This window comes from Lycorma delicatula, chromosome 2, assembly GCF_047948215.1.
Source record: "Lycorma delicatula isolate Av1 chromosome 2, ASM4794821v1, whole genome shotgun sequence".
NCBI lineage: Eukaryota > Metazoa > Arthropoda > Insecta > Hemiptera > Fulgoridae > Lycorma > Lycorma delicatula.
Genome location: NC_134456.1, coordinates 102,800,527 through 102,813,582, shown reverse-complemented (window position 1 = coordinate 102,813,582; position 13,056 = coordinate 102,800,527). Strand labels below are relative to the sequence as shown.

General features: G+C 28.0%; 1 protein-coding gene across 1 annotated transcript in view; it reads right to left on the bottom strand.

Annotated features, from left to right (window-relative positions):
• Positions 1 to 13,056, bottom strand: part of LOC142319058 (putative methyltransferase DDB_G0268948) — an 80,889-nt gene that overhangs the window by 50,118 nt on the left and 17,715 nt on the right. The window lies entirely within an intron of this gene.

Sequence of the window (13,056 nt, the reverse complement as noted above, 5' to 3'; positions counted from 1 at the left end):
CAATGCTTAACGACAAAACCCGCCCGACAGCTGTGAGTATGCAAACCCAAATTAAGCTTGCATCAAAATTATTATAAGTCGCTTAAAAATAATTCTACGTCATTATTTTATTATTAACCTAATTGTAATAATGACTTTGTGTTTAAATCCACCACAATTACTGCATCCTGCTGTTGTGAACTAACAACGCTGCTCAACAACGTTGTAAAATAGTCTTGTTATCACGAACACATATTTACTATTAATTCTGACAGTATACACCTAAGAAAATTATTGTAGAATTAATTATAATTCGTCTCTTCAATGGAACTATTCCAGTATTCCTAAATGATAATTATAATTTTTCAATTTTTCCGTTCCATTATACAAATTATTTACATATACGTATAAGTGTTGTCTAATTTCGAATTCAGAGTGTAAAAATTATTTTTTCCAAATTTTATTTTTTCTTAAATACACTTGACTTTTATAAATATTTATGTGTATTGGTCATTATGACGTGCATGTAATTTCAGAGTAATTGCAAGGCTCATTTTTGAATTCGTAACTGATTTTTGTGATTTATAAAATTTTCAACGACTTTCAGAAAAAAGAATTACTAGTTTCTCTAAGGCTGCCTTTAAATATTACGCTTTAGTATACAACTAATTCCGAACATTTTCAAATTATCTTAACGGTTTAATGATTGTGTTTATACATTATTTCAGAGATAATAAAATTCAATGTAAAAGTTGTACTCCACAGACGAACAACAAACTTAAAGAAATATTAGCAATTACCTATACATCGTCACTTCAGTAATATTAATTTGATTTTCCCGATCGGTTCTTTTAATTTGTTAACATTTTCGGTAGCATTAAAGAGGTTTGTTTTCATACTCGGGTAATGTTTACATTCTACTACAAAGTTAAAAATGTCTTGTTCTGTCATGTAAATTCTCGTTTGTATTACCAAAGATGACACTTTACTTTTACATCGTTTAGTAAAAATACCCTTCAAAAACCTTAATTTCGTGGAATTACAATATAACGAAAACATCTAATTCTACTTTATCCCATTTTTACAAATATATAAACGTTTGCGCTTACAAGAAGTTATATTCTCAATTGTTATCAGTCATCCATTATATCCTTACAATAAATTATTAGCAGCATTTTCAATATTAAACATCAACATTTTGATCATTTTATTATTTATATTTCAGAAAACAAGATAAACCTCAAAATTATAATTTACAAACGAAGAAGAAGAATTTTTTAAGGAGAAGAATTGATTACGGGTATAGCGCTGGTTTTTCGGGTTGTCTGTAACACAGTGATTAGCGCCACTGCCCGCACGAAGGCTGTTGAATATACAAACCCGATAATCTTACATCATAAGTAAAGTATAAATTCTATCCCACTACTATACTATTAAAATATTATAATATTAACTTAGTGTTTAATTCTACCAAACTACCTGTCTCTTGAAAATGTAGTATAAAAGAAATGATAAATGTCGAGCCGATGCTCGACATTTCTCTCATTCTACATTGTGTTTTCTTATCATCAATTGATATTTATAAATTATTTTGACAGTATTCAGCTAACAGAAATCAAAGCATTACTTACATCACCACTTCCCTAACACTTACTCGTTATTCCTGATAGTTTTTTAATATTCTCCATTTCATTACAAAGAATAATTATATGAAAGGCTTGAGCTTAAATTACGCTACACCTTATCTTTTTCAGTTTAGCTTCCGGTTTCACCATAAGGTACTACTTTAGAGGGTGTATGAAGATATGTAAACATGAATGATTGTAAATGAAATGTAGTTCATTTACTGTATTGAACAGTCTAAGGTCGACCATCCCTGAGGTGTGTGATTAATTGAAACCCAACCACAAAAAAAGAACACCGGTATCCACGATTTAGTATTGAAATCTGTATAAAAGTAAACTGCCTTTACTAGGAGTTAACCATTAGAACTATAAACTTCAAAATCAGCTGACTTGCAATGTCAAGTTCACCACTAGACAAACCTGTTTGTTAAATTATGCTGCAACTGAAATTAGAATGTATTACTTTTTGAAGAATATTCTTCAAGTTGTATCCAAGAATCCTCTTTGGTATTTTACAGTTGGCTTTCTATTAAAATTTCATTTTTGATAAACATCTTCCAAAATGAACAATTTCTAATTTCAAGGAGTTATAATATTACAAGAATACATTTTACCCCCTTTCTTTAAAAAAGTTATAGAAAGTTATCACAGTGATTTTATTCTTCATCCTACAAAATAGTACAATAAATTATTAACAACATTTTAAATATTAATAATGTTATCATTAATTATATTTCTGATGAATTTATAATTTATATTTCAGACTAAATTCTCAGTACTGTTAACAACTGATCGTGGTGGGAAAAGTGAGGTGTCGTAGGGGACCTCCACCTCTCATGTTAGAACCAAAATTTAATAAAAATACATTAAAATTCTTTATGACAATTAATTTAAGTCACCTAATATTGCCTAATTTATTACTGTATTTAGTAATGCAAATAAGAAGTAATACAATTCTACACTTACACACTTACATGTATTCTACTTATAATATTGCTATTGGCTTGCTTATTGCATAGATTTAAGTAGAAATAAAGAAAAGATTTTCCAGGTTTCCAGACCATTCTTTTCAGAGTAGCTTAGGAATTATCATTTTATTTTAAAAAATCATTCCTGTTTAAATTTCTGGCAGTAGTACATCTTTATATTTTCCTAATAAAAATAAATGAATTTTACTTGTATTATATTTTCTGAAAAAAATTAAAATATTTTTAAGTATTTAAGTTTCCGTTATATATTTTTCTGACTGTTATTTTTCTTAATAACTGAACAATATATTCTTTTGGAATTTACTTTAAATTATTGTATATAAAAAATGATTCTTCTCGATCTAATATCATCTTCAAGTTTCTAATAATTTTCTACATAACAAAGCTGGATTATTATTTATACCATCCTTTTATTGTGATTCTTTTGAAATTCTATAAAAAAATTTGCAAATTTATGATTATAATTCTCTCAAACATGTATACAGATTGTTTTTTTTTTTTAATTTTACTCTCTGGGGTGGCTTTCCTTTACATTTTTAACATTAGCTTAATATTCCTGTAATTTAGAAACTTAATGTGAGAGGTTGTGTGAAATATCATGAATGAACTTATGTAGTTATTAGAGGAAGTAAATAAGGAGATAATACTAGGCTCAGACGTACACTAACAATATACAATATCTGTGATCATGCGTCACATATCCCTATGTAGAATGCAATAATTAGAAATCTAGTAACAAGCAAAATGTAATGATTATCTCTTTAGTACACATTATAGATTTTTTTAGCACATAATTAATTCTATACATTTTCAAATTATCTTACCAGTTTAGTATTTAGTCTATTTCTAGTGAGTAGTTTCTTCAAGTTGCACTGTAAATTATTTTAAGTAAAATATTTTATTTTTAATAAAGTTGTGCTAATTTATTTTATTTTTAAAAATCTACTTCTTCCCTCAGATCAGATTACCAATACTTACTCAGTCAGCTTCAGCTTAGATCATTAATATTTTCATCAAATACAAGTAGAAAATGTGATATCATATGAGTAAAAAACATTGGATAAATAATTATGTGTGTATGCATTTTATGTATATGTGTTAATGAAAATTTAATTATATATGTTTGGCTTTATATTTTAGGAAGCGTTACAAGCTGAAGTATATGGAAGTATTTAATATAAATTAATAATGAATAAAATAACACTTGATTAAGTATATGCAGAAATATAATACAAAATATATTTTAAATATTTATACAATTAGTTGAAAATAGTTTATGATAACATATTTAACAAAAATTACTATTTCTTTTGTTAAATTTACCTATTCATTTCCCTAACAATATATTTATTGCTTTAAATATATAATCTTGTGTGTGTGTTCATAATAGGAGGAAAATAGTTTGTTCTACTTTTGTTTTACAACTTTATTCTACCTGGTTGGAAATAATTAGATTATTTTAAAATGCAAGTAACTTGACATGTGTTACAGTTCATTAAAAATTGCATAGCCACTCTTTAAAATAACAAACTGGGAACAAAAATAACTTTTCCTGGCTAAGATGATAAACTATAACCATTACCACTTGATGGTTACATAACTTTTAGAATATTTTTTTGAGTAGCATCCTGCAAATTGTAGGATGAAATAAGGTAATGATAATATTTTAAATAATAATAATAAAATGGTAAACAGATGTGAAGTAAAGGAAAAAGAGAGAGGTAAATGTAGTCAGCCATATTTGAAACTGATTCCTGTATACCAATGAATTTACAAAACAATAGTTGCAATTTCATTCTATTCTTCTGGTACTTGTGGCTATAGCCATATTAAATGGTCATCTGTACAAGGCTAACTAAGCCAACGAAATGAGGAGCAAAGTATTTTCCCAATACTTTCTTCAGTTTGTCTTACTGTAATATTTTATATCAGAATTCCCATTCCACCTTAATATAGGTGATATTTAACCCTAAAAGGATATCTTGCCATTGATCACCACAGGAATATTATGTACAGAGAACATCACTATAAAAGAAGTAACTGTATCTTCTACTTCTGGTCCTTACACGAATTACAACACAAGAAACACTAAACCAAATGTATAAAAACAAACTAAACCCCCCCCCCCCTTTCTGTTGTAAAATAATTTTTTTTTATACATTTCTTCGACTCATTAGGGGAAATACAAAATAATTTTTTTTTTGTCATCAGTCAGTCAATTGAGTTGGTCCTATTCTACATTCTTCTCAGTTCTGTGCTAATTAATTAACCTATCATATTTACTACATCCTAGACCCTCAATTAAATTGTTTTTACAATTTTTCATCGAATTACACATCCATACTTTACCAAATTAACAAACCTGTACTTTTAATAGATTTACATTTTCAATTTTATTATTATTATTAAAGTTAAAGTTAAAATTTATTGTTCTGTTGATTAAGTATGAACATTTAAAAGTTAAAAAAGAATTACTTTCTAATTTCTAAAGTGTACAATTAATTGCATATCCTACAAATCTCTGTATATACTTTGAAGTTATAATATAAATATATTTAAAACTATTGTCATTGTTGATATATGTTATGAATTCTCATAGTTATTTTAAAATTGACTTTATAAATAATTACTGGAGTATAAATGATGTTAAAAAAGAACTAAATTTATTATTCGTGGTGTTAGATCAATTTTTGTGATCTGTATCAGAATGTAAAAAGAATCTAAATAGTTTGAAGGATTTATTTAATTTTTTTCTAAATTGATCTAGAATTATAATATTATGTTAAATTAAAAAAAGTAATAAAAAATTACAATTCAAACTCTGATTTATAACACTTGAAGGTTGAAAACAGATACTCAGAAAAGATACCTAACATTATTTCAGAAAAAAATAAATTTTGTTGCAGAACTGTTTTCTGTTTTTGCTTCCAAAAAAACCTGTAAGCAAAAATGCAACAATACATTCAAAATATTTGACTCACTGAAGAAGTCAGTGGGAATTCAGTTTACTTATTTTTGTTTTATAAGCCTGAAACAGGACACTTCATTAATCTTGATAATAATTTTGCCATTGTTGTAGATACTGGTGTCTAATGTCCTATCCCCTTACAACTGTTAGATTATGGTTCCTAAATACATAAATGATTTATGATAGATAAGATTTCCTCAGCTAAAAGAAAACTAATAAATTTGAAAATTTTCATACCCTTCTATTTACTGAACTGCATAATTAAGTGAGAAGAAAACTTTAAATTGAGAAATGCCATGGCATTTGCTATATATGCCATGCAAATGCTATACGAGCCATGGCATTTCTCAATCAAATTTAATCTTCTGGTTAGAAAATTATACATTGCATTGCTGATGTAAGGAAATTTTGTAACTAGTCACCGAAAAAAATTACAAGAACCTTTTCTTTTGGAGTTTGATTAGTCAAAACTGAAAAATCTGGTCCTTGAGATATTATCAATTTAATATCTATTTTTATTCTTTAAACATATTTTTTTTGGAGGTAATAGGCCCATAATCTTTTGTAATAAATTTTATGTTACATAAAATTACAGTTTTAACCTTACTACAAGACATATATTTAATGAAGAAACGAGCTTGTAGTAAAAGAGATTTTATTTAGGTAAAAATTAAAGAATCACAATCATTGTGAGTTCAATCGAGATTTTTTAAACCCTATCATCTATAAATTGTCTGGATTTTCTTTTAGTTTTTCATTTAATTAAGTTGAACTAACTGCTTATGTACAAAATCTAATGATTTATCTATTCTTGTTAGATAAACAGAATAGATAACAAAATACAGACACATGCACACACACACACACACACACACACACACACACACACACACACACACACACACACACACACACACACACACACACACACACACACACACACACACACAACAAACACACACATAATTATATAGAATATTCAAAAAGTAATGCAACCTTAAGGAAAAATGAGTAACTTACAACAATTATTGAAAGTGGCCTCCATTATGCGATTCACATAATTGAGAATGACGTTGTATGCTCTTAAACACATGATGTAATGTTTGTTAAAGAATTGCAGTGACATTGCTTAATTTAACTTTACAATTTGGGAATGGTGTTGGGATGAGCTTAATAGTAAGGAAGGGGTAAATCAGGATACCAAGGGGTCCACAACCCCCTCAAAATCATTTATCTATTAAAAAAGGGTGCAAGAAAGTCATAGTGTTGTTGGCTATATGAACCATAGCATTGTCATGCTGAAACCATATGTACTCTAGCTGTTCTGCTAGTGTAGTATTTACAAACTGTTGCATCATCTACATGTAGTGTTCACTGTGCCATAAAATAATATCATGAAGATTCGCCTACGTGACATTGCACAACAAACACCCACTTTTTGTTCAGCCAGCTGATGTGGATTTTCATACACCAAATGAATGAATTCTGTACATTCACCTATCCATCAAGGTCCATGCCTTGTCAGACCAAAACCAGTCATAGAGTTCTTCTCCATCTGATGTTATAGATGACATGAACCACTGACAGAAGGCTACGCGTTTTCTAGTGTCTGTAGGCAACAACTCGTGAACAACACAAATTCTGTGCAGAAGCATCTTTAAACACTTCTGCAATGCCATATGGGCACTACTGATGGAGAGACCAAACTAGTTAGATAGGCATCACACAGACCTCTTGGGACTAACAGAATATGCTGCTTGCAAGTTGATCAACTTTTCTGGTGTTAACACTTTCGATCGACCACTTTTGGCTGCATCTGTCATACTCCCCGTTTCTTGGAACTCGTCGTACAACCGCTTGATGGAGAACTTGTTTGGTGCATTCACACTATACTTTTCTGTGAAGGCATTCTGGATCTGGCCATAACTGGTACATCTAATGTATTGGGAGACAATGAATATTCTTTGCTGTATTGTGTAACCCATTTTTCCTCAACTTTCCTAAATTAAACCATCAATAAAAGAAGGAAACATTCTTCCATAAGATTGCATCATTTTTAACATTCTAGTTTATAAACAAAGCACAGCTAAGCGTTTCACTTAGTTGTGCATTTAAACACCTGTTTAAGTTATAGCCCAAATGATTTATTTAACTTTTCCAATATCTAAATGTAAGCTCACAAACAACTAAAACATTTCAGTCAACTTAACAAAATATTTCATGGTAGATATCATTTCAATAATACTCCTATTAATGATAATAGTAATATTTCTGTTGCCTAAAATTACATTAGATAAGATTTTAGATAACAATAAAAACTTATTTTGTTTATGAAAATATATCAAACTATGACTATGAAATGTCTTAATTATATTAGTTAAACAGATCATATTATTAAATATAAACTTCTTCCTACATATAATAGTTTATGACTTCAGAGTAAATTTTCAGTACATAAAAACAGAACGTTAAATCATTGTTTGGTGCTAGGAATAATGAATTACAAAAGACAAATCTAAAATTCGGAATTCTAATATTCCTATTCATTAAAATACAGAAGTATGCTACATTTATAAAAAATGTATTATGACCACTTATACCAAATCAGGCAATAGAACTATTTTTCTATTACATAGCATAATACTTCACTTTATGAGAAAGGGTCTTAATATTATTCTAGAGTAATATTAAATAGATAACTAACTTTTAAATTTCTGCCCGATTTAATTTAAAATTAAATTGAAAAATTCTGTCTTACAAAAACAACATTGCTCTGTCGATAAGCATTTAAATAATAAAAATTAAAAATAAACCTCAATTTTCTGATAACTCATTTATTGTTCATTTAAATGTTCCACAGATATTTTGCAGTGAATGCATTTGAAATTAATTTGTTTGCTGAATATTTTATATTAAAGTATTATTTTAATACTTTATTTAAGTATTATTTTTTGGGATTAAAAATGAACAATATCCACTTCTCTTTTTTCTTTATTAAATTTTATTTCTGAAGTACTGCTTCCATTACTTTTCTTAATACTTCCCGGGAAATGCTAGGATAGTTCTGTTACGCATGAAGTAGCACATTTATCCATTTAATTAATTAATCGTATGATGTATACTTATTTGTGCTTAGCTAAATGAAATATCTATATAAATTTATAATAATTAAGAACAGAATATTCCTCATAACATGTAATGTTTTTGAAATAGAAAATTAGGGGTCATACATAAAATGGTAAAAACCCAATGACTTTGCCACAAGCGTAGAACATTTCGAGCAGTAAAATTTCCTGGAAATTATTTCCTTAATCCTTATTTCACTCATATGAAATAAGATTAATTTCTGATGACCTAAGCTACATTTAATTAACAAATTGCCATAGATCACTGAAGTTAAATGATAATGGGTGCAGTTTAACCGCTAGCTGTTGGCACATAGCTAAATATGATCATTACCATATTAGTCGATGTCACTTTAAAGTTACAATAAAATAATTAAGAGTAACAGAGAATCTGACACAGCAAAATTCTGTCCTTTATTTTAATTATTCAACATAAAAGAATAAGTAAATGAGTAAATAATAACACTAGGTCTGCTATAAAAGTAATTAGTACATTTTTCATGTTTTTGGGCTTCTACTTAGATCCTAAATTGATCTTTAAAGATGATACTGAAAATTTAAAGAGAAATTCATTAAATTAACTTACTTGTTTTGAGTCTCATAGAAAAGAGTTTAAGCAGGCTACTTTCTTAATCTTAAATATACATATGTAGTCATTGTTATTACAAGAAACTTTAATGTACCTAATAGCAGGTATATAGCTACATAAGTGGGTTCAATTCTACAGGAGTTATTTAAACAAGCAATATAAGATACTCATTCCTACTGCAATTCTACTACTAAAAACAAAAAACCTAAAAGAACAGAAAAACCTAAAAGTGATGGTTTATATTTAATTTGATTTTGAGGTATTCCAATTTTCATTCTCCTATCATTATGAAATCTCAAACTGGAGTAAGGGATAATGGAGAAATAATAGCTAAACACAAATGGAGATGGGCAGGCCATGTGGCAAGAATAAAACCAGGAAGGTGGGCAAGGAGAATTCTTAAAATGTGATGGGAGGAGAGAAAAAACAGAGGAAGACCAAAGAGGAGATGAGTGGATGATGTGAGGAGAGTGGGAGGGAGAGACTGGATAAGGCTGACAAAATCACAAGGAATGGAAAAATCATGAAGAGGTCACGTTGCTAATATACTGGTGATATAAAAAAGGGCTAAGAAGAAGAAGATTATGAGAACAACAAAGTTTGAGAAAATTCTTTTGGATATAATTTCAATAAAATAAACATAAAACAAACTTAAAAAAATTAACTCCACTACAACTTAACTTAATTTTAATGTAGAATTTAAAAGAAAATTAAAAAAAAAAAACTGAATTTTTTAGTATAGTTTCAGTGGATTTAATTTTTGTTTTAATTATTTTTTCGGATTTAAATTATTCTTTTAATTTTTAATTTTTCAATTGATTTTCTTACATATACATAAAATTACTTTGAATATCAAAATGAGTCCAGGCTACTAGCCATTACACAATAACAACCCAATATTTTTTGAAATTGTCAAAAGATAGACGATGTAACTTTTTATTTAAAAAAAAAATCATTCATTAAATTATATGTAAGAAAATTACAATAAATAAATCTTATTCTGGTCGATAAATAGTAATACATTACATAGATCGCATCAGGAATAAATAAATATGCTAGTCTTCCACGAATAAAAAAGGAAATGACCCAGCATTTTGCCCAGATGGATCATGGGAAAACATGGTGAAACCTTAATCACAGCAGCATTACAAAATATATACAATTAATTATAAAATAAGAAATAGATATATAATTACACGTAAAATTTATATTATTTGGTAAAATTATTAACACCTGATACAGTATTAATGTAAATACAGATATTAAACATAAAATAATGCTAATCAAAATAATTGTTTAAGCACACATTTACATATACGTTAACAGGATGCAGTAAATTCAGAGTTTTCAAAAAAATTTTAATTTTCATCAACAAAGTAATATTGTTTCTGTAAAACAAATTTTTTTAATAGCCTTTTTAATAAATTAGTGGGAGGATTTTTTCAATAGTTGAAAGCATAATAAGTCCTATTTTTATAAATTACTGTGTTCAGTTACAAAAAACAGTTCTGTTGTCTGATGTCATAGAGTTGGCTCTTGCTATTTTTTTAAACTATCTTAATTTTATTTTTCACAAAGACTGCTTATATTTGTAAATTAAAAAGTTAATATTTTTAATTTACTAAATATCAGCTTACATGCAACGGTCTAAATGATTTATGGGTGCCAATGATTTATGATAACCCATTTTTTGTGTCTTGAAGACTCATTCTGACTTTTAGGGGGAGTCGCATGAATTACTGAACTCTATTCATTTAATAATAATAGGTAAGATTTTGGAAACACAAAAAACTATCATATGGAATGAATGAATTGAGAACCTCCTCCTACATAATAATAACAATTCTACATAATAATAATAATCTTAATTCTCCTACATTGAACATGTATACGGAGATGGCATAATGTACAAGTACATAGATTCTGTTTCACAAGTTTATCAGTTTATAAGACTTCTATAATAAATCTAACATTTCAGGTTTTTGAAATTGAAACAAGTTTTATAATTTGTTAATAATATATTTCATGTATGTTATTTCAAACCAACATTTTTTTATGATTTTACAATATAACTTCATTGTGATGTATGCTACATTGTAAAATCAACAGGCAAATTGGTTGTTAATTGAAAAAACCTGTTTATATGAATTAAACAACACTAATATAAACTTCTTTTGTATTTATTATGACCACTACAGAATTATTTGTGTGAACATTTTCCATATTTTTTAACTTATGACCACTACAGAATTATTTGTGTGAACATTTTCCATATTTTTTAACTTATTACTGTTTTTATTGTTACTTTCATAAACACCAGCAATATCATATAATTTTACATGAAATTAAAATATACAAAACAATCATGTATTACATTACATAAAATTTGATTCTATTTTTGAAAGTAAAAACTTTATTAATGATACTGTTTTAAAATCATTCATTACTTAGCATTTATTAGTGTGAAATAGTAACAAATTACAATTTATTACTCATCAATTAAGTCAACATAGCATTTTAAAATATTAATTGAATGCTATGATTCATTAAGGATTTTAAATAATGTAATAGTTTTGGTAGTTTCATAGATATGCAGTATGCTAATAGATACGGAGTACAAAAAAACAAAACCACTCTTTATAAGAATATCTTATTCTAGAAGGTTAAACAGAAATGGAACAGTTTCCCCATCTAGATTAATGATCAACTCCGTCATGTTTTAGTTACAAATAGAAATAAATGAATTACTGACTGATGGGTCACCAATTTGGTGTCTATAAAAGAATATTATTTATACTGTATAACTATTTATATGTAATACTATCTGTAACACTATTTATACTGTAAAAGTATACTACTTTTTATAGAAGAATATTTTAAAACCATAAACTTGAAGTATAGTTTAATTTTGTTAATATAAAATACTCAAGTCAAAATTCTTACAGATTTTCCCACTTTCATAAAAGTGTTCACAAAAGAAGTGAGAACCAAATGAGCCTATTTGGTCAAATGACTGGCATGCCTCCTCATTGTATGGGATCAGTTGAATGACATTTCCTCCAACTGCCGGTGGTCGGCATGGAGACCAATGACAGCTTGATTGTGGTGGCTTCCAAGATTACCCAATCAACCCCATGTGAGTTTTTTTCTTGAGGTTTTATAAAGGATTTTGTGTATGTGCCTTTGGACATACCATTGATCTTACCACTTAATTTGATCAACCATTGATCTTTGCACATACATACTATTCATCTAACCAATTTGAGCCACAGGATTGAAGCAGCTGTCACTCCCATTATTCAGAGATGCTGATTAAGTTATGGGACGAACTCTCCTGCTGATTGGATGTATGGGATGTGACAAGAGGTGCCACACATTGTGATAAATACTGCCAGGGACCAGTGGAGTGACAGTTTTGCATGTTTTTTAGTTCCATGTACGATAAAAGCAATCACAATGTGCAGAAGCATTCAGAGTAAGTGTTTGGTAACAAATGGATGATTGCATCATGAATATTCCACTTTGGGCAGTGGTTGAAAACAAGCTGTTTGGTGAGTTATTTGTGAACAGGAGTGACAATCTATTCATTTATAAACTGTGGGGTAGTTCTTTTGTAAACAGTAAAAGTGAATAATACTTGTATGAGTGAACTGAATGAATTTTCAATTAATATTGAATTATCAAAACTTTATTAACCAATAACACTAATATTGAATTATCAATAAGATATCAGTTTTATTGGTTAATAAAGTTTTTAATAAAATGGAATTGTATTTTGTTA